The 22,857-nt window shown below is 41.3% G+C and overlaps 1 long non-coding RNA gene across 1 annotated transcript in view; it reads right to left on the reverse strand.

Annotated features, from left to right (window-relative positions):
• Positions 1-5,612: 5,612 nt before the first annotated feature.
• Positions 5,613-22,857, reverse strand: part of LOC149471168 (uncharacterized) — a 33,770-nt gene continuing 16,525 nt past the window's right edge. The window contains exon 3 of the long non-coding RNA XR_016307218.1: positions 5,613-6,248. This is a non-coding gene — a long non-coding RNA (uncharacterized LOC149471168). The remainder of the gene's footprint in view (positions 6,249-22,857) is intronic.

Raw genomic sequence — 22,857 nt, forward strand, 5'->3', positions numbered from 1 at the left:
CTAAGAAAATTGCACTGTCCATTACAATTGGTGCATATTTGGGAAGTGACTAGGTCAAGGACAGGTACCTGCTGGTGAGGGACATAGTTTATAGAATAGGGAAAGGTTCAAAGGGAGGAAGGACAGAATAGGTACCTCACGCCTGAGACCTCCATGTAGGCGCTCCTTCTTCCTATCAGCTGCTTTGGCCACCACACTGCCTACCATCCACCTTAAATAATGCTGTCGGGTTCTGTTGTCTGCTGCTACCTACACCCACATTCTCAAGTTGCAGGAATTTAGAATCTTTCCTTAGGCAAGTGCCACTTTTTGCCTTTATGCCACCTGTCAGATCTAATAGGGGCTTCAACTAAAAGTGAAAAGAGGTGCCATCTCCATCATTTTGGGCTCCTGGGTGATCTCCGCCTTGTCCAATCAGAGAATGCTTTACATTAATTGAGAAAATGCAAAGTGTTTTCTAAATGGCACCGCTGCCAAGCAAGAGGCCTCCTGTATTCACTATGCAGCAGGGCAGCTGCTCAACATGTTACCCGGAAGCTAGCGGTGACCGTTGCAGTGATCACTGTACTGCCCACAGCAGTGATTTGCAACTTCCATGGGGATCGGCCTGTATTAAAAATGCATGGTCCAAGCTGGACAAATGTGACTATGAACAAAATGTCCATAACTGGCATCCCGTTTTAATCTGTTTACCTGGAGTCCGGAGTTCAGCTTTAAATAGTTAATGTACACATCTGAATGATTGTTCCCTGTCCCTCCCCTTCCTTGTCTGCTCTGCTCATAGAAGCCATATGGAAATTCAGTCAGAGAGAGACAGTCAGAAATCAAATAGCTTCTGCTCTGCTGTCTTTTTAGACTACGTATATTGTTCCATGATACAAAAGTCATATGAGCTCCCTGTATTAAACATTTACTTGTAAAATAAGAATTTTATATCAATTTAATTTAAAACATTAGTTTACAAAATGTATTAACTGAAAAAAGGCATCTGTTGTAGTTTTGATTTGAATGTGCCTGCTCTGGGGTGGGAAATCTGATCCTTGTCCTAACATCTAATGTGAGTGTCAGGGTCTTGATCTGAACCTGCAACTTTTGGCTGTGACTCTTCTCGCTTTGTCACCTGAGATGCTGGACAGCTACCTGTCTGATCCCTTAGAATAAGGGTGTCAAACTGGCAGCCCTCCAGTTGTTGCTAAACTACAAGTCCCATCATGCCTCTGACTTTGGGAGTAATGCTTATAACTGCCAGCTTGTAATGCCTCATGGGACTTGTAGTTTGGCAACAACTGGAGGCCTGCTAGTTTGACACCCCTGCCTTAGAACATACTTGCCCTTTCTCTTGTTTCTGGTAAACCTTGACCTCTTTGCTCCTCCCATGAACTTACTGATTTAAGCCATGGTTCTGCACTTCCTGTTTGCCAGATTATTGTGCCTTCTCCAGCCAATATCTTGCTCATTGAATACTTGCAGCTGTCCTTGTCTTCACCAACCTTTGGCTTGTTCCTTGACTATGCTTCAGCTTGATCCCAACCTGCAACCACTTGTTACTAACCTTTGGCTTGTTTAATGACCAGGTTTCTGCTTGATCCCTACCTGCTGTATCTGCTACTGGCCCCTGGCTTGCTCATCTCCAGGTGGGGCGATCCTGAGGACTGTGACCTGATGCTAACACACAGCAAAACTCAACTCCACCATCAGGAGCTCTGTTGACTATCAGTAATTAGACCCCGCACCTCAGATGAGCCTGCGTCACCCGCCAGGGGGACCTGCTTATATATCCATCTGCTGCTTGGTGGGGGTCTCTCTACTGCTATAGCTTCTGGACTTTAAGCCCCATCTCCTGGTGGGGCAATCCTGAGGACCACAACCTGATACTAACACACAGTAAAACTCAGCTCCACCATCAGGAGCTCTGTTGACTATCAGTTAGTAATTAGACCCCACACCTCAGGTGAGCCTGCGTCACCCGCCAGGGTGACCTGCTTATATATCTATCCTGCTGCTTGGTGGGGGTCTCTCTACTGCTATAGTTTCTGGACTCTGAGCCCCATTTCCTAGTGTGCCAATCCTCAAGACCACAACCTGGTACTAATACACAGCAAAGCTCATCTCCACCATCAAGAGCTTTGGTGAACACTTAGACCCCGCGCCTTGGGTGAGTCCATGTCATCCTCCAGGGTAACCTGCTTCTGTACTTCACCTGATGGTCAGTGGAAACCTCTCTACTGCTATAGCTACTGGTCTCTGAGCCTGACCATACCATGACAGTGGGTCTCGGAGCTGAGACAAGCATTCAGCCAAAGAAAACAAACCACAACCTGCATACAATGACCGTCTGGGTAGTGTAGCAAACCTAAGGTCAAAAAGGGTAGCTCCCAATTTTTTATCTAGACAATTTTTCTTTAAAAGTTTGCATCCAATTCCCAAAATGTCACCAGGCAGTACAGTATTTCCCTGTGTAGCTACTCCCATTGTCTAGAGTACGACCACCTTTACAAAAACAATTCCATTATGATGTATGGTTACCACATTTATGTTCAAATATATTCAATCCTCTACATTTATTAGGGTTTTGGAAGCAAGTTATGAATTAGGTCCTTGTAGCTAACTTGTAAAATGTTGTAGCAGGGAATAGGAGGAAACATTTATGTGCAAACCTATCCAAAACTTCTGCCTTAGTTATGAATTTAGAAGCAGATTTTGAATTAGATCCATTTAGCCAACCTGTAAAATTTATTACCAGCAAATAAAAAGAAACATTTATTTGCAGTGGTATCCAAGACTTCTGTTTTTGAGGTTTTGACTCATGGCCTATTCATACCTTTCCAATGTGGTGTATTAACACAACACACTGTAGTGCCATTCATTTTATGTGGCACCCCAATGCACTAAGGCAATGCACTTGGGTTGCAGAGCACCATAATGCACAGCAAAGCGATACCATGCGCCGTAGTGCGAGGCTTTGCCAAGAATAGTGCATGCCCAGTTTTCTTGATGTTTTGGCGCTTTGCCAGCCCATTAATTCAAATGGGGTACTGTAACTTAACATACATTTACCATGAGTTAAAGTGGTATTAAACCCAAAAGCGAACATATTATATTGCTGCTTACCAATTCTTAGACGGCTGCAATAGTTTTTTTTTTGCAGGCTTTCTTTCCCTTATTTTTACCTGGTGATCCAGCCAATAAGTCTGTACTTTATCAACAGATACAAGCTGCCCTGCAGATGTAGCAGTTGCAGGTTTGAGAAAAAACATTTACTACTGACAGGGGTGCTTACAATGATCTGCTTTTATTTATTTATGTAAAACCTTTATCCCAAAAGGAAAAAAAAAATGTTGCTGTAACTGCTTATAAAGTGTGAGCTGGAGTTCTGCTTCAATTTGTTAGTGTAGCTAAATCTGCTAGTTCATCTAACATTCCCTTTCCCCAGGCTGACAATGCTGCTGTCCAAAGTTGTCTCTTGCTCCTTCATCCAGAGTGGGAGTGCTCTAATACAGGAGGTGTGTTACTGGCCAAATCACCAGGAGAAAACAGGGGGAAAAAAGCCTAAAAAAGAAAAATATTGCAGCCACCACATCTAATTATTGGTAAGCTGCAATATATTACATTATTGGTTTTGGGTTTAATACCACTTTAACCACTGTCCCGCCGCCCTATAGCAAATATACTGCTACAGGGTGGCAGGGATGCGCAAAATCATATATATATATATATATATATATATACGTGATTTTGCATTTTCAGATAGGGAGCACAATTGTCGGTCTTTTTTGCTTTATAGCCAGGGGCGGACTGACCATTTGGAAACTCGGGCACTGCCCGAGGGCCTGGGGTCAGTAGGGGGCCCCATGAGATGCCCCTGGTACCTTTTTCATAGGCTTTTTTGAGTATGGGCAAGGACACAGGGGCCCCATGATCCCCTATTGCCCAGGGGCCCCATGAGTTGTCAGTCCGCCCCTGTTTATAGCACAAAAAATAAAAACCACAGAGGCGATCAAATATCACCAAAAGAAAGCTCAATGCGTGGGAAACAAAGGACGTAAATTGAATTTGGGTGAAGCATTGCATGACCACGCAATAGTCAGTTAAAGTAACGCAGAGACGTAACGCAAAAAATGGTCTGGTCAGGAAGGGGGGTAAATCCTCTGGAGGGCAAGTGGTTAACATAAATGTATTAATGCCAGACACCAGGGTACCAAGGTTTGAGTGAGCCCATGGATCATTGTTGCTGACCAGTAACTTTATCTGGATTTGATGGGGTTAAGTAACTATGTAGGCTAATTGTTGAACAATCATTTTGAAAATGTCTTCTAGCTGTTTGTTATGTGTTTTTGTTTTTCTTACATTACTTTGAGTTTTTCTGACAAGAGGAGTCTGGTAGTGTTGGAAGCTGGAGGAAAAGTTCTCTTGTGGTGAAAGTTGGAGTTCTGGAAATATAATGGTCTAGGATCCCTAAAAATACCTAAAAGGCGTTTATTTCACCAGAATCTGGTGAGTGCGGTATATATTTTTGATTTGAGCACTAATTCTTGGTGGAAGCACATCTCTGTGGAACAAGGACTTTTTTGTTTTTTTCTACCACCATTTTTGCACCTGTGATTTATATTTATAATAATTTTTTCACATATTGTTCACTTATTTTGGAGTAGGACTATTATATATATATATATATATATATATACTTTTGTTGTATATTGATTTGGTATATGTGAATTATTTGCGCTGTTTGTGATACTTAAATATTTTTTGGTGTTCAAGACACTTATGTACAGCAGCATTTAATTTTTAATTTTACATTTTTTTTTTTAATTTTGTATACTCATTTCTTTGGCGCTGGTGTTTTATGGTCATGTATTAAAAATATATGTTTACTTGTAACTTCTCAGTTCAAGTACCAAAAAATTAACTATAGAAAATAGGGTGCAGAATAGAAAAAAACAGGCAGTATTTCAAAGACTAATTTCAACTGCTTTGCTTAAAAAAGAAAAGCTTGTCCTTAATACATCTCAGTAAGGTGTCCGCTTATGACACAGAGAATAGCTGCGATTCCGAGGATCGCAGCTATTCTCTGGTCATTCACAGTTTATGACACTCAGGAGATCAGTGGAGAACATGTTCAGCCCTTCACTGGAGATCTGTGTTCTCCCTCCAGATTCTCCAGCCCAGAGTTGGAGAATCGGAGGAACCGCAAACTAAGCAGAGATAATTTACCTCTGCTTAGTAAACTGATCTTTTACTGTAATCTCGCGAGATTATAGTAAAATCAGCCGTTTTCCAGCATTTGTAAACCGTTTTCCAGCGTTTGTAGATCGTTCTCCCTTTGTTCGGAGAACTGATCTACACCGCTTCATAAAAGGCATTCACAGGAGAACTGTGTTCTCCGAGAATGCCGGAGACCTGAGCAGCGATCTATTACCGCTGGTTCATAAACAGACACCAAAGTTGGGTAAGAGGAGCGATCCATTTGTACAGATCTTCAACTAGAAAGAAAAAGTCTGAAAGCAAACAGCTGCTGCTACACATTCTCTTTATAGAATCAACAATGGCCAAAAATGTGTGTGTGTGTGTGTGTATGCATATATTTATATATATAAAATATTTCATAAATCTTATAACATTTACCACAATTTATTATAACTACATATAAGCACAAATAAAAAAGAAATATCACACTAAAAAGCAGGGGCATATCCTTTCTATGTCATATTAGTGACTCCTAAATTACACGTGCACTTTAATTCTGTTCTAAGAAATGATCTTAAGAAAAAAAAAAAACCTACGTCGAAGACCATGAAATGTAAAATTTAGTAGGGAGCCATATAAAAAATATCAGTCAGTAGTGAAATTACATAAACTCCCGAGACAAAATAGAAGTCTCATAACACAAACATTTCGATAGCGAAATTAATCTCAGCCGGAGTCTCTTCCTTAACCCTCAAGTAATTAGACAAAACTCATAAAGCAACAATATGATTTTGCATATAACACTTCTAGTGTCTCGTATAACAAATTCAGATTTTATATGTGCAGTTCAGTGCTTGGCTTGTATTTCTTTATGTGTGCCATCACTGCACAATAATATAGCTAGTTATTATAATGTCTTCATTAAGCTGTTGCGAAGTTGTAATTCGTCTTTCGTGGCTTTTCTCACTGCAAGTTAAAGGATGTGAAGTGGCGTCCCAAAGTGCCAGAACTTGTGATGGTTGGCAAGGAACCTAGAGGTCCCTGAGATGTTCCCAATATTCCTGCAAAAATATAAACACCTTAATTGAAAAATTAGATAAATAAAAATAACAGAAAATGTTGTTTTCTTTAATGTTGTTTTAGAAGGTTGATCAATTTCCCTTCAATTTATTTTATCTTTATATTTTTTAATTATTTCCTGTCCCAGGGACAATGGCTGTCAAGGCAAACAGAGAAGATGACTATGCCCAGGAGGAATACAAACATTTGATAGAGCTTCTTACTCTTCCCTATTCTAAAACTAAAAAATAAATTAACAAATTTGGCTATTGATACATTTAGCAGGTTGTTGACACTTTGGGGGTGTATTTATAAAAATCTGCAGAGCTGTTCATCCTGCAAAATTACATGTACATTTGTTCTGGCCGAATGCCTGAAAAATCAACTAGTTCTCTCTAGGTCTGATGTTCTATTCATAAGGTTAGCATGAATCAAGAAAACATTGAACTATGGCCACTAGAGCTGCTGATCCTAGTAAATATGCATTTATTTCCTATGATCATCAGCTCCATCTAGTGGCCATAATGTAGTATTTTCCCAATTTATGCTTTTCTTATCAACAAAGAACACCTGACCTGGAGAGGAATAGCCTAGTAACATTCACTTTTGCTGGCATGTGCACAGAACGATAATACACACAATTTCACAGAATGAATGGCTCTGTATAGTCTTAATAAGTACACTACATTGTGTTCTACCATAGCAATACTCAATAGCCAGCATTATCACAGATAATGACAGTCTAAGCTACAAGTAATGAAAGCTGATCTTTGACAAAGTTGTCCCCCCACTAAATTTTACCTGCCCCACCCCCTCTAGCTAATTCTCTAATTAAATAATATTTTTAAAAAATTCCTTAAAGCGGAAAAAAAAAAATAAAAGTCAGCAGCTACAAAAACTGTAGCTGCTGACTGTTAAAATACAGCCACTTATCTGTCCCTCGGTCCAGCGATGTCCTCACAACGGCTGGTTTCACCAGCTGTCTTCTCTCCCTGGCGCCGCCATCTTCAGTGTGGGCACCCGGCTGTCACCGCTTGCGGCTTCACAGCCGGGTGCCCACTGTGGATGCGTGAGAAGCACTGCGCTTTGTTAATGACCTGTAGTCTTCTGGGACCTGTCACGTGTTGCAGAAGACTACGGAGAGGGAGGGGGGACAACTTCTGCTTCCAATCGCACCGGAAGTGGGAGCGGGTACCTGTCAAATTTGGGTACCCCCTCCCCCCCGTTCCTCAAAGGTGCCAATCCTTAATGGGGAGCGGGGGACAAAGGCTTAAAGGGGAACTTCCCCTTTTGGGTGGAGCTCCGCTTTAACTCTCTCAATCAACATGGACTGTTTCAAATCGTTATGCTGCTAGCATTAGTAACTAGATAGGGATGTAAATTTTACCTACTTATTTAAAACTTTTTTTTACATTTCTTCAGTTACTTCCTGGTTTCCATGCCTAGGCCAGGGGGGACTGATCATTTGGAAACTCGGGCACTGCCCGAGGGTCCGGAGTCAGTAGGAGGCCCTATGAGATGCCCCCGGTACCTTTTTTCGTACGCTTTTTTGAGTTTGGGCAAGAACACAGGGGCCCCATGATCCCCTATTGCCCGGGGCTCCCAGGAGTTGTCAGTCCACCCCTGGCCCAGGCAAATGATGTCATACATCCCAGGAGTCTCCAGGAGGGGAAGGAGGGTTCTCAGCTCAGCCTATGTCTGAGCTAAGGGCAGACAAATTCCAGGAAGTAAATGATACTTGAATCATCTGCCCTTACTCAAGATGGTCACTGCCAGATATGCCAGGGGGTGCTTTTCATAATGATTTCTCAACAAAATAAAGCATGGAGACATGGATGAATGGGGGAGTTTGCTTTGAACATTAACCACTTACCCTCCAGAGGATTTACCCCCCTTCCTGACCAGGCCATTTTTTGCGACACGGCTCTGCCTTACTTTAACTGACAATTGCACGGTCATGCAACACTGCGCCCAAATTACATTTAAATTCTTTTTTCCCCACAAATGGAGCTTTCTTTTGGTGGTATTTTAACGCCTCTGCACTTTTTATTTTTTGTGCTATAAAAAAAGACCAACAATTTTGGAAAAAAAGCAATATTTTTGACTTTTTGCTATTAAACATGTCCAGTACAAAATCAAATTCCGTCATAAATTTAGACCAAAATGTATTCTGCTCCATGTCTTTGCTAAAAAAATCCCAATACGTGTAAATTAATTGGTTTACGTGAAAGTTATAGTGTTTACAAATGCAGATTTATGTACTAGAATTCTTTTTTTTATACTAGTAATGGTGGCGATCAGCGACTTATAGCAGGACATTCTGGGCATTCTGACACTGAGGGAGAACTGACTAACTGTCACTGACATCCCCAGTGACACCAATACAGTGATCAGTGCTAATAAAAAGCGCTGACACTGTACTAATGACACTACCAGGAAGGGTTAATATCTGGGGTGATCAAAGGGTTAACTGTGTGCTGTGTGTGTTTTACTATGTGCTGTGTTTAACTGTAAGCACGCTGCTTTGAGTTGCTATGCTATGCAGACCAATACAAAGCAGTGTGCAGGAGCTGACAGGGAGAGATCTGTATTGTTTACATATAGACCTCTCCCCCATCATTGTTCCTCGGCGATCGATGGGCGCGGGCGGGGAATCTCTGGCCAGGACCCGGTGATCGACAGCTGAAGCCGCCAATGGCACTGTGCACATGGCCCCTACCCGGAAATACAACATCACGTATATAGATGTGATTTTACGCAGCCCTTCCTCCCTGTAACAGTAGTTCTGCTATAGGACGGTCGGGAAGCTGTTAAAAATGAATAAAAATAGCATTTTTGGTTTGTGGTTCTCAGATGCAGTGCAGTTCCACTTTAATTTATTATATATCACCAGGTATGAGTCTTCCTTTTTCCGCATTGCAGAGTGAGAGGAGTGTACACATCCCTCCCTAGTGGCTACAAAACTAGTCCACTTTCCAGGTTCCTGAAGACTTCAGTGGCAGTGATGGGCTGTTTTGAGTATTTCAAAAACTGCTGATCTACTGGGATTTTCACGCACAACCATCTCTAGGATTTACAGAGAATGATCCGAAAAAGAGAAATTATCTAGTGAGTGGTAGTTGTGTGGGTGAAAATGCCCTGTTGATGTCCGGGGTCAGAGGAGAATGGGCAGACTGGTTGCTGCGACATTTAGATGGTTGGGTCAGAATTTGCGTAAACATGAAAGCATGGATCCGTCCAGCCTTGTATCAATGGTTCAGGCTGGTGGTGGTGGTGTACTGGTGTGGGGGATATTTTTTTGGCACTAGCAAAGTGTACCTAATAAAGTGGCCGGTGAGTGTAAGTGCCTTACATAAATAAATACATTGCAGAGCTAAGATGGAAGCACAACATGCATATGTAGTGAGATACAAAAGCTGTTTTTAGGGGGGTGGCAATCTAGCAGCTGCTGCTACATTTGGCGAGTGGGTGGCAAAGCGAGCAAGTGAGGTGGCACTCCATAGATCGCTTACTTCTGCATTAGCCACCAGAAGTGAACATAGTGACCGCGTATTATCTATGACACTAGGGGAAACTTGCAGAGGATTAATTGCTTGGCTATGAATAAAGCCATGTAGGCTGAAACGCGTCAACTAAATTGTATTTGTGTGCGCTGTACACTGTGGTTTTCTGAATAAATTTCAAGATTTTATAAGCAATAATGGTTGTGGGGATCAACTACATGGATGCTTACTAACTTCTGCATTGGCTGCCAGAAGAAAACAGTGATCACGTATTATCTATGACATTAGGGGAAGCTTGGAAAGGATTCATTGCTGTTTTGCACTGGACTCCCAATGGCCATATTAGGGTAGCTTGTGTCTGAATGGAACAGCGTTGAGGGGCTTGCATCAGTTGGAGATCATTCAGACTTCATTGATGGATACATTTGACCCTCAGTTGACCATCTTGTGACCTGCAATTGACTATCTTCAAGTGGAATTAGCATCCCTATAAACGTAAACCACCCCCCCATAAAACAGAAAGGACTCACACGCCTAGCGCATTATCTTTGGACACTTTATTAAAAAATGTGATACACAAAGATTTTACTCACAAACTAAAAACTCACAAAAATGTGGAATAGATTCCCTCAAGAGTTGGTTGTGGCCAGCTCAGTGGATTGCTTTAAAAAAGGCCTGGATTATTTCTTGGATACACAGAATATAACTGGATTCTAACATTTATAGGTAAAGTTGATCCAGGGAATATCTGATTGCCTCTTGGGGGATCAGGAAGGAATTTTTTTCCCTGCAGGAGCAAACTGGATCATGCTTTGCTGGGTTTTTTTGCCTTCCTCTGGATCAACTGTAGGTATAGGTTTATAACTTTTTTTTTTTTGGTTTAACTGGATGGACGTTTGTCTTTTTCAGCCAGACTAACTATGTAACTATGTAACAAAGTGAGCTAAAAGCATGCATTGCATTAAGCACACAGTGTGAACTACTCTCCAGCTCCAAATAGAGACCAACGGCAGAACCAGCTGATGCGTTTGGGAGACCTATTCCTCTTCTTCAGAGCTAGGCTAGTGTCTCCCACAACTCGGACCCCTAAAGAGTACAATAAGAAGGTGGTGTCTCCTTGACAGAACTCCCTGCCCCTTCTCCCCATCTCCCCCCCCCACCCTCAGTGGTAAGTGGGCTGAACAATCTGACAAAGCCATTTAAGGGGTCAGAGTTCTCGGATACACTAGCCTAGCTCTGAAGAAGGAGAATGGGTCCCCTGAAATGCATGATCCTGTTCTGCCATTGGTCTTTATTTGGAAGTGGAGAGTGGTTCATACTGTGTGCTTAATGCAATACATTCTTGTAGCTCACTTTGGTTTGTGAGTATAACCTTTGTACATCATATTGTTTACTAAAGTGTCTAAAGATAATGCACTAGGCGTGTCTCCCTTTCTGTTTTTCTTTAGTGTTGGATCTCCCTGGTCTGAGGAGGACTTCACCGCCTAAATCTCCTGTTTTGGTTGCCAAGGGACCTTATGATCATTGGCCTCTGCTACGAGTGCCTTTGTCCATTTCGGAGTGCAAATCGAGATCAACGTCAGAACCAACTGACGCGTTTGGGGGACCTATTCCTCTTCTACAGAGCTAGGCTAGTGTCTCCCACAACTCTGACCCCTAAAGAGTACAATAAGAAGGTGGTGTCTCCTTGACAGAACTCTTTATTTGTCTTCATTCCTATAAACTTGTATGGGAATGGAAAACTCAGGCCCAGAAATGGAAAGATCTTTTGAAGTTTGAAAAAATTTTTTTTCTTTAAATATAATTGAGATTATGAAGCTTGCACAGCAAGAATATATATTTTTAAATAGAGAGTATTATTAAGGTGTACTTGCAATACAGTCTTTGAAACATAAGTGTTGGTTGAGTTTCGATCATACATTTTTTTCTATTTTCCTTATATTCAAAGGTATTACTCCCTAGTCATCAATTCCCAGGCGATCGGCTCAGTTATACAATCTGGAGGAGGCTCTGCAGTGTTGCCTGCAATGGTCACTAATGGAATCAGGGAAGACCCAGAGGTGTAGGCAATAACCACCTCACAAGATCCACATATGAAGCAGCTGGGACACAGGCAGCTGGGCTAATCCCTTTAGGTCTTAGCTTTAGAACATAGATGCGGAACCTTTGGCGGAAACCAATATGAAGCTTCTTGAAAGGTCTGGCCATAACTCTAATATTCGGATGTTACGTGGCGTGCGGGATTATTTTTAGAGCACGCCGAGATGATTTTCTTTGAGGTTCTCAGTCACAGCAAGACATCAAGCATGCATGGAGCCTATAAAAATTACCAAGACCATAAATCAAAAATTGTTTACTTTCCTGCTTACAGTTTGCCAGTCCGGCTCACATTTGTGTGACTTCCAGTTCCACAAACCATCAGCGGTGACTAAAATAGCATCAAGCCTTTGCTAGCATTTCATTAATACTCTTCGGTAAGTTTGATAATCATGAAAAGAGGAATGACAGTCAGATGTTAAGAAAATTGTAAAAAAAAAATCTGCAAAGTACAATGGCTGCCTAACAGTATGATATGAGTTATTCTGTGAGCTTGGCATTTGGTTGTATGTGTCCTCTATGGAGTATACTAGAAGAGTTTTCTGGAGCAACAGTTTACCCTTTAATGAGTCATAGCTGTGTCTCCTGCAGGGGCGGACTGACCAATTGGAAACTCGTGCACTGCCCGAGGGCCCGAGGCCAGTAGGGGGCCCCATGAGATGCCCCCATACCTTTTTCATAGGCTTTTTTGAGTTTGGGCAAGGACACAGGGGCCTCATGATCCCCTATTGCCCGGTGGCCCAATGAGTTGTCAGCCTGCCCCTGGTCTCCTGTATCAAACATTAGGTTCAAACACCTTCTCATTTACTCTCGGTATGGGATGTCAAATTGTGTGAAGCACAGAAGCTAGGAGTTACTAAAAGTTACCCCTCTTGTTTTGTTTCAGCAAGTGGTGCAGCCAAATACAATGGCAAACTCATATGCAATTTAACCTGGTGTGCAGGAGATGATAGGTGTGTAATACACAGATTCTACTGAAGGGATAGATTGCTTTCTCCATGATGTTGGTGCGTGCACTTCATAATGATATGACATTTCAGCTGGCATGCAGTAGGTAATAGGTGTTTCATATAAAGTTTCTAGTGAATAGATAATCTGCATTCTCAGCGATGTTACTGATCTTTAGTGAATGGATAGGCTTCATTCTTTGTGGTGTAATTGGTCTCTAGAGAATGGGTAGGTCGCATTCTCACTGATGTAATTGGTTTCTAATGAACGGATAGGCTGCATTCTCCGTGATGTGAATAGACTCTAGTGAATGGAAAGGCAGCATTCTCAGTGATGTCACTGGTCTGTAGTGAATGGATAGGCTGCGTTCTCAGTAATGTCAATAGACTCTAGTGAATGGATAGGCTGCATTGTCAGTGATGTCAATGGCCTTTGTAGTGAATGGATAGGCCGCATTTTTAGTGATGTCATTGGCCTTTAATGAATGGATAGGCTGCATTCTCAGTGATGTCACTGGTCTCTAGTGAATGGATAGGCTGCATTCTCAGTGATGTCATTGGTCTCTAGTGAATGGATAGGTTGCATTCTCAGTGATGCCACTGATCTCCAGTGAATGGATAGGCTGCATTCTCAGGGATGTCAATGGCCTCTAGTGAATGGATAGGCTGCATTCTCAGAGATGTCATTGGCCTTTAGTGAGTGGATAGGCTGCATTTTTAGTCGTTGGTCTCTAATGAATGGAAAGGCTAAAATCTCAGTGATGTCACTGGTTTCTAGTGAATTGATAGTGTGCATTCTCAGTGATGTTACTCATCTCTAGTGAATGGATAGACTGCATTCTCAGTGATGCCACTGATCTCCAGTGAATGGATAGGCTGCTTTCCTAGTGATGTCATTGGTCTCTAATGAATGGAAAGGCTAAAATTTCAGTAATTTCACTGGTCTCTAGTGAATGGAAAGGCTACAATTTCAGTGATGTCACTGGTCTCTAGTGAATGGATAGGCTGCATTCTCAGTGATGTCAATGGCCTCTAGTGAATGGATAGGCTGCAGTCTCAGTGATGTCACTGGTCTCTAGTGAATGGATAGGCTGCATTCTCAGTGATGTCAATGGCCTCTAGTGAATGGATAGGCTGCAGTCTCAGTGATGTCACTCATCTCTAGTGAATGGATAGGCTGCATTCTCAGTGATGTCATTGGCCTTTAGTGAGTGGATAGGCTGCATTCTCAGTGATGTCATTGGCCTTTAGTGAGTGGATAGGCTGCATTCTCAGTGATGTCATTGGCCTTTAGTGAATGGATAGGCTGCATTTTTAGTCGTTGGTCTCTAATGAATGGAAAGGCTAAAATCTCAGTGATGTCACTGGTTTCTAGTGAATGGAAAGGCTACAATTTCAGTGATGTCTCTATCTCTAGTAAGTGAAAAAAATTCTGCATTGCCAAGGATGTCACTTGTGTATAGATGGATAAACTTCGTTCTCATGTAATGCTTGTATTGTGGTGTCATTGGTCTCTAGGTGACGAGTTCCCTTCAAATGTAAAGCATTAAATTTGAAACTGCACCAGTAAAAATCACCTAAGCATGTTTTTTTGGAATCTAATCCGAATTTCCATGCTGTCAGTGTGTTTTTCTATTTTGGTTCAGATTCGCGTTACAAAGAGTTTATTTAGTAGCCTCATGTCATCTTGATGCGGGAATAATGCAGGAAACAAACAAAAGACACTGACTCGAAGTGACAGCATGTGCAGCTATTTCCTAAAAAAAGGCTGCCATACCAGATGTTATCCAAGATACATTAGCTAATTGAATTTCATAATACAGGGTCACATACATTTAAATGTTTGGTGAATGCAGCAAATTTAAAGGACATAGGACAACAGTAAGGCACCCAGACAAGCTAACTTAGAGGAGACCAAATTATGTTTTTAAAAGGTCAAGTAAGCAGATTTTTATATTATTTCAGGAATTTTTGAGATTTTTTTGCTTGACCTTGTTCACGTCAGCGGTTTGTCAGCGGTTTTGGTATTTGTACATCTTATAGGAAAGCTTAAAATGCACTTGTAGTTTTGTAATTAATATGACCTCAGTGTTCCAAGTTAGGGGTTGTTGTATCTATAAGGGTCATGTTCAAACTTTCCGTATTCCAATTTGGCACACCTTGTCATTGTATATTGTTACAACTTACAGTACAAAAGGTGGGTCTTAAAGTGAACCTATGAAGAATCAAATGTATAATTTTAACAAGTAGTAAATTAGATCTAATATAAACCTTCACTAACCTCCGTAGCTGCAGATACTGTGGAACAATTCATCCACAACCTTTACAGCAGTAAACACTGATCTTGTTCAGGTTCTCATCAGCTCAATTTTCCTCCTACTTTTCCCATCAGTGACTTATCAGCTTATTCCCACTTCTCCCCTTCCCAGCAACAACTCAGCAACTCAGGTTCCCTCTCCCAGCAGTGGCTTAGCTGCCCCTCCCTTCCAGCAGTGAGTCAGCAGCCCATCTCACCATGTTTACTCCTCCCAACAATGACCTAATCTCTTATGCAAACAAAAAGTGAGCTGAGTTGCTAAGGTATGTTGTTATGTATGATTTTTGATCCTGTAGATTATCTTTTGAACTCTGCCTGTAACCCTAAAATTAACCTTGTCTGTAATGAAAACACAATTCTCCCTCCTTAACACTAAACCTAACCCACCCACTAACACTAACTCACCTATAATCCTAATAGCAAGCCTTCCTGTAACCCTAACTCTCACAATAACCCTTCCTGTAACCCCAATCCTGACCTTAACCCTTAAACAAAACTTTCTGTAACCCTAACACTAACTTTGCCTGTAACCATTACTCTAACCTTCCTATTACTTTCAAACACAAACATAACCTCTAAACCTAACCTCTAATTAGTGTTAACCCTAAAACATATCTTCCTGTAATCCTAACACTAATCTTCATTATAACCCTAACACCAACTCACCTTTACCACTACCCCCACCTCCCCCATACCACTGACCGTGTTTATGGGGGAATCGAGCAATTTTCTTTCTTGGATGGTTTCAGGAATGTAAATCGCTCCATCTATGGCTGGCTTAACACTAATCTGGATTATAACCCCAACACCAACCCACCTATAACACTACCACCACTTCCCCCGTAACACTAACTTTCCCTATATCTCAAACACTAACACAGCCTTTAATCCCAACCTCTAATTATAGTTAACTCTATCAGTAATCTTCCTGTAACCCTAACACTAATTTTCATTATAACCTCAACACCATCCCATCAATAACACTACCCCCACCTCCCCCGTAATACTAACCTTTTCTATATCTCAAACACTAACACAGCCTCTAATCTTAACCTCTAATTAGTGTTAACTGTAACACTAATCTTCCTGTAACCCTAAAGCTCGCCATAGACAGTTCAAACCTTGGCTGGTACTGACCAAGATTCGAACCATGTATAGGCAGACTGAATGCACTCAAGTTGATTGATCGATAAACTTGGGTACAACCAGTCGGTCAGATTTTACATGCCATTATTGCTAGCGGCTATTATAGCCTCTAGCAGTAGTCACTGTGTTCTCCCATTGGGGATGGCTCCCCCATCAACACTAACTGTGTTGATGGGGAATCAAGCGATTTTCTTTGCTGCAACCCTCGGTTGCAGGAAAGAAAATTGCTCCATCTATGGCTGGCTTAAAACTAATCTTCATTATAACCCCAACACCAACCCACCTATAAAACTACCATCACTTCCCCCATAACACTAACTTTCCCTATATTTCAAACGCTAACACAACCTCTACTTATAGTTAACTCTTACAGTAATCTTCCTGTAACCCTATTACAAATCTTTGTTATAGCCCCAGCCCTTTTTTTTTCAGAGGATAGGAGCGGGTACTTTCCCCTTCCCAATCACCCCTTGCCTATTCTCTCCTCTGAGCACAATCCCTTGGTTCCCCCCCCCCCACTCACCTCCCAGGACCATTCCGTTTAGAGAATACAGAACCAAGTATCATTTTGTGGTGCTCAGTAATTTGTATGGAAGTTGTTAATAAAAACAACAAAAGCAATAAAATAGATCCCCTGCAGCCAGGAACAAAGGACCTCCATCAAACAACAATAGATCCACTCAGCAACAATAGACCCCCTGGAACAATATATATCAACCCAAGCAACAATAGACCCCCACCAGCAACAATAGATTTCCCAGCAGCCACCATTAACAGATCGTCCAGTTACCAGCAGCAATAGACCCCTCAATCAACAGTAGATCCCCTCAGCAACAATGTATCCCCTCCTCCAGCAACATAAGCCCCCCCCAGCAACATAAGCCCCCCCAGCAATAATGGATTCCCTACTAGCAACATTAGACTCCCTGAAACAATAAATCCCCCCCAGCAACCAGCATCAATAGACCCTCTAGCACACCCCACCACCCCTTGCTATTACATACCATCAGTGCTGAAGGTACCGGAACTGCGTTCCTCCACATTCCTGCTGAAAAAAAGCCCTGTATAGCCCTAACACCAACCCGCCTATAACACTACCCCCACCTTCCCTGTAACACTAACTTTCCCTATATCTAAAACACTAACGCAACCTCTAACCCTGGGACGCTTTGTTTTGAAAATCTTTCTTTCTCCGAGGTTTCAAGGACGATTTATAAATAGGCCTGTAGAGTTTTGCCCTTTGCACAGACCCTGTCTGTATTTTTTTTTTTGTGGTCCAGGGGTGGACTGACAATTCATGGGACCCCCGGGCAATAGGGGATCATGGGGCCCCAGTGTCCTTGCCTAAACTCAAAAAAGCCTATGAAAAAGGTACCAGGGGCATCTCATGGGGCCCCCTACTGACCCTGGGCCCTCGGGCAGTGCCCGATTTTCCAAATGGTCAGTCCGCCCCTGTTCTGGTCAAAACTCTTCTGATTGCTGAGAATACATTGGACTATGTATGCATCATTCAAGGTCTGACCATTGTTGATAGTAGAGTTGATGAGTACCTACAAGACACTTGCATTACGTATAGACATCTCTTGTCTCTATGGAGAGCCTAGGTGCTCCCTGGGCTGGGCAGCATTAAATATACAAATGCCCTGCAAAAAAAGCAAGGGCCACACTCCAAAAAATATTTCTCAAAAATTCTGAAGCGTTTGAATAAAACACAACAGTGTGAAAAATTTCTTCAGTCTTTCTTCAATCCATTAAACATTTTTTTTAAAGTCCTCTGGAGTTTACTAAGCACAGGATAATCGCTTACATATTGTTTACTTTGCTGAATAGGGGTTTGATTTGAGGATTGTTGTGCATATCTTAAACTCTTTAGCCTGCAAATAATACATTAGGCTTTGGTACTTAGACTTTGGTGTCACTATTCATAAAATAATTGAGTTTACAAGAAAAATCGATCCTCATAATAGCTTGCTTTTTTTTTTTTTTTTTTTTTTTTTTTTTTACAAGTAGGTACATTTTATTTAAAATTACTAATTCAAAGGCAAGGTAAAAAAAAAAAATCTCACCTCCAACAACTTCCTGTAATTGCAAATTATTGTGAGGCAAACAAAAGGAAAAAAAAGATTTGAAAATTATGAACCATTATGCTTGAGAGAGAAAAAAAAGAGAAAAAATACAAGAACGGAAAGCTGAGAGAAAAAAAAAAAGATGTCTCAGCTTCATGAAACACAGCTGACAAGCTCGACTAAATTACCCCCGGACCATTACAAAAATCACTTAATTGGCAACCATTTTGTTAGGTCAATTGACTCTAATTGAAAAAATAACAAAAAGCTTATTATGCTGCAAATGTGGCCGCGGAAAATGAGTCTTGTGTTAGAAAGAAACGATAATTCTACATTTCAGCTGCCGCTAACAGCACAAACTTCTGTGTTTTCCTCCACAAAAATATACCAACGAAGAGACACTGAATGTGAATTGAATTGGTTGTTTTGTTATATTTAAACTCTGGCTTCCTCCCCTCCTCCAGTTTTTGAGTGTACGATTGTGGTTTCAACACTCGACGGGTGGAATATATAATAAAGTGCCTGTCATTGTAATTACAGTTTAAACCAATATTTTTACTGATTGGAATTTTTATTTTTTTAAATGAACTTGAGACTTGGAAGCCACATTAATATTAAAAGAGATCCCAAGGTCATTTGAGGGTCAGTGTTGGTATTAAAGAAGAACGTAGTGAGGACAAAAACACCAGTAGCATACTTTGCATAATCTGGATTTTTTTTATTGCAAACTCTAAAGGTATCACTAGTGATGTTTAAAAGATAAGTTCCATTTTAAAAAACAATGGAAAAAAACCTCTGGACTCCCAAAAATTCAAGTCATCTTGCAAAAAACTCAAAGATGCCACCCTACTGAAAGGGCAGCATTTATTAATTTCAGTGCCCATACAAGTATGCATGGGTGGGGTTTGTAATGGCATCTTGTCTTGACGCTATGAACTTTGTCTTCTTCCATAGGAGGTTCTAATATATTCTTTCCAGGAAATGTTTAATTATATCTAGTTGACATTTTCTGTAAAATTGTACATTTCCTTCCATGACTAAATGCATTGGCCTGTGCTAACTTTCAGTTCTTGCATCTAGTTTCTGGCTGTGCCTACCGCTATGCCAGATTACAGGTCAAGATTGATGGCACAACTATCAACATTTCCCATCATGCTAGGGTTCTCGGTGTAATCTTGGACTCTCCTTTCAACCCTACAACCAATCACTGTCCAAAGCTTGCTGCCTCAACCCACGCAACATGTCCAAAAAAATGCCCATTTCTAACCAATGACACCACAAAGCTGTTAATTAACTCCCTGGTCATCTCTTGACTACTGCAACTCCCTCCTCATTGGCTTACCTTTACATAGGCTATCCACCCTTCAGTCCATCATGAATGCAGCTGCCAGAGTCATCCACCTTACCAACCGCTCAGTCTCTGCAACCCCTGTCTGCCAACCCCTCCACTAGCTTTCGATGTGAAAACAAATAAAATTCAAAACATTAACATTCACATTAATTTGCAATCCTGCCCCGAGCTACATCACCAATCTTGTCTCCAAATATCACCCAAACCTTCCTTTTTGCTCCTCCCAAGACCTCCTGCTCTCTAGCTCCCTTGTCACCTCCTTCCATGCTCACCTCTAGGACTTTGAAGCAAAAACAAAAAAAGAAGCGCACCAACCTTGCACATTACCTCAGTAAACCAAATTTTTTATTATGCAGAAATATACTCACAAACAATGAAGTATTTCAAGCATGTCAGTTCTCAAAGGAACTATGGAAAGGTAAGACCTGCATGAGTCCCATCATAGGGGTGGGCACTCAGGGAACAGCTGACACGTTTCGACGGATGTTCCTTCTTCATCAGAGCTTAACTGAACAATGAGTGCTTTCTCCCATATATACTCTCTATAGTTAGAACCTCCAGGACTTTTCCAGAGTCTCTTCCATTCTATGAAACTCCATATCTCAATCTGTCTGACTATCTCCTACTCTGTCCACATTTAGGAGATCCCTGAGAACTCTTCTATTCAGAGAAGCCTATCCTGCCCCCAACTAACAACTGTTTTTTTATTTACTCCATCAACTCATCCCCCACAGTTATTACCTTTTTTATTACTTGACCCTTCCGGTTAGATTGTAAGCTCTAAAGAGCAGGGCCCTCTGATTCCTCCTGTATTGAATTGTATTATAACGGTACTGTCTGCACTAATGTTGTATAGCATTGCGCAAATTGTTAGAGCTATACAGTATATATCCTGTATAATAATAATAATAATCAAGTAGCCAACAGATGGTTCATAATCAAAATCCTTGTTGTTCCAGGCAGGACTTTAGGTTTATTATATGCTAATAGCAGTAGTGGTTCAAGAAAATAGACACATTTAAGAGAATTTGTCACGTTACCCATGAACCTTTGCCATGCTCCCCAGCCAGTCCATTCATAAATGCTTATGTTATGTCTCCTGAGTATGCAGATACCACATGTGTGAGACTTTTTTACAGCCTAGATGCATAGAGGGGCCCAAAATACAAGGAGCACCTTTGGGCTTTCAAGGAACATAAATTACACATGTGGGGAAGTGCTCACCCTTTCTATCCCTCCAAATAATGGCTTGGGGTTCCACCTAAAATTTATATAGATAACCTGCTTCTCCCCAGGAGAATGAGTACAGGGTACATTAGTACACATTATTACTCATTCCCAGAAAGACCTAAAAGTAAATAGGCACATCAACATTTTAGACAAAGTCCCTTATTACATTACAAAAAAAAGACAAAAGTGAATAATATGCCATGATGTAGATCCATTGTCACACATGACAACCCACCACCTGATGATGTTTCCCCACCTCATGACTACATTTTTCCTGCTGTTGCGACAGTGTGTTGATTTACATTAATCTCCTTCCAGTAAGGAGTAATAAAGGGTAGTAATGTGCCCTGTACTCATTCTACTGAGAAGGGGGGGCAGACATGCTTACTATAAAGGGGCTTCAAGATTCCTATAGTCCCCTCTTCCCCCCACAAGCCCCCATATCCTCTTGTGGACAGGATGTGGGGAAGACATCTGGAACACGGTGCTTTGCAAGGGAGGAGGCTTGTCCAACCCCCCCTTCCAAGGTATACCCCCTGGTGTTGAAAGGTATATGGTCTGGTGTGGTTCAGTAAGGGAGGGCTGCATACTGCCTGCTCTCCCTTTCCTCACCACCCAGGCCGCATGCCTGGATAAGGGTCTGGTAGGAATTTTAAGAGAAACTTATGTGCTTTTTCAATTTGCCCTCTAAGCCACATGAAAAGATCCTCTCCCTACTGAACTATATTTTTGAATATTTTTTTGTTTTGTGCCGTTACATGTACCCCATGGCAGTGCCTAGCTACCCATGACCTTTTTTTAACATAATTTTGAAAATCAGCCTCTAAAAATTCCACAAAAAATACAATATTTGCCTCCCACTGACCTCAATAGCAATTGTCACTATATTCAGAGATTGCAAACTTCTTGCTAGGTTAGCTGCACCGCATGTAAATTAAATTTCATTCATCCCTAGTTCCAACCCTTACATTACACAAAATAAAAAATAAAATTGATTTCAGATACACTTTAACCAATTACTGTGTTTTATTCTTTATAGTCCATATAACTGGGGGGTATGGCAGAGGTATCTCCATTACAGGCAGTCCCTGAGTTACAAACATCCGACTTACATATGACTCATACTTAAGAATGGAGACAGTGAGACATCACGCTGGTTCAGGAAACCACCAGGCAGCCATCTTGCTGCTCACCACATGCTGCCACCTACTGTCCGGCAGACCTATCAGCAATCTCACATCACTGCATGTCCAGTTAACCCTTCCCTATGCTATCCAAAACTGGAGTTACACTCAAAAAATGTACCTGTTCCAGCTTACAGACAAATTCAACTTAAGAACAAACCTAGAGAATAGCATTTGGCACCATATTCAGGGATTGCAAACTTCTTGCTAGGTTAGCTGCACTGCATGTAAATTAAATTTCATTCATCCCTAGTTTCAATCCTTACTTTACACAAAATAAAAAATAAAATTGGTTTCAGATACACTTTAACCAATAACTGTGTTTTTATTCTTTATAGTCCACATGACTGGGGGTATGGCAGACCTAGAGAACCTATCATGTCCATAGCCAGAGATTGCCTGTATCTACATACAGGGGTTATGTGCTAAAACTGGACAGTGCAAAATCTGGTGCATTTTTTATTGGCAAAGTTCAATTAAACAAGCTGAAGTTAGCAGCTGATTGGCTGCCATGCACAGCTGCATCAGATTCTGAGTGCACCAGTTTTAGAAAATCTACCTCATAGCTTTCCAACGAGTGTTCTTGTTTCTCATTTCAAAATATTTGGACATACATGACAGTCAGTTCATAGTCACTGCTTCTCATGGCCACCATGGTGGTCGTGGTGGTGCTGGATCAGGTTTTATTCAAGATGTGTATTTTGTATAAATTCAGTCTGTTCTCATGGATGCTAACAATCCAAAAAAAAAGATCCTCCATCACTTGAATT

The sequence above is a fragment of the Staurois parvus genome, unplaced genomic scaffold (assembly GCF_062004578.1).
Source record: "Staurois parvus isolate SC_StPar_1 unplaced genomic scaffold, SC_StPar_1.0 ptg000026l, whole genome shotgun sequence".
Classification (NCBI taxonomy): Eukaryota; Metazoa; Chordata; class Amphibia; order Anura; family Ranidae; genus Staurois; species Staurois parvus.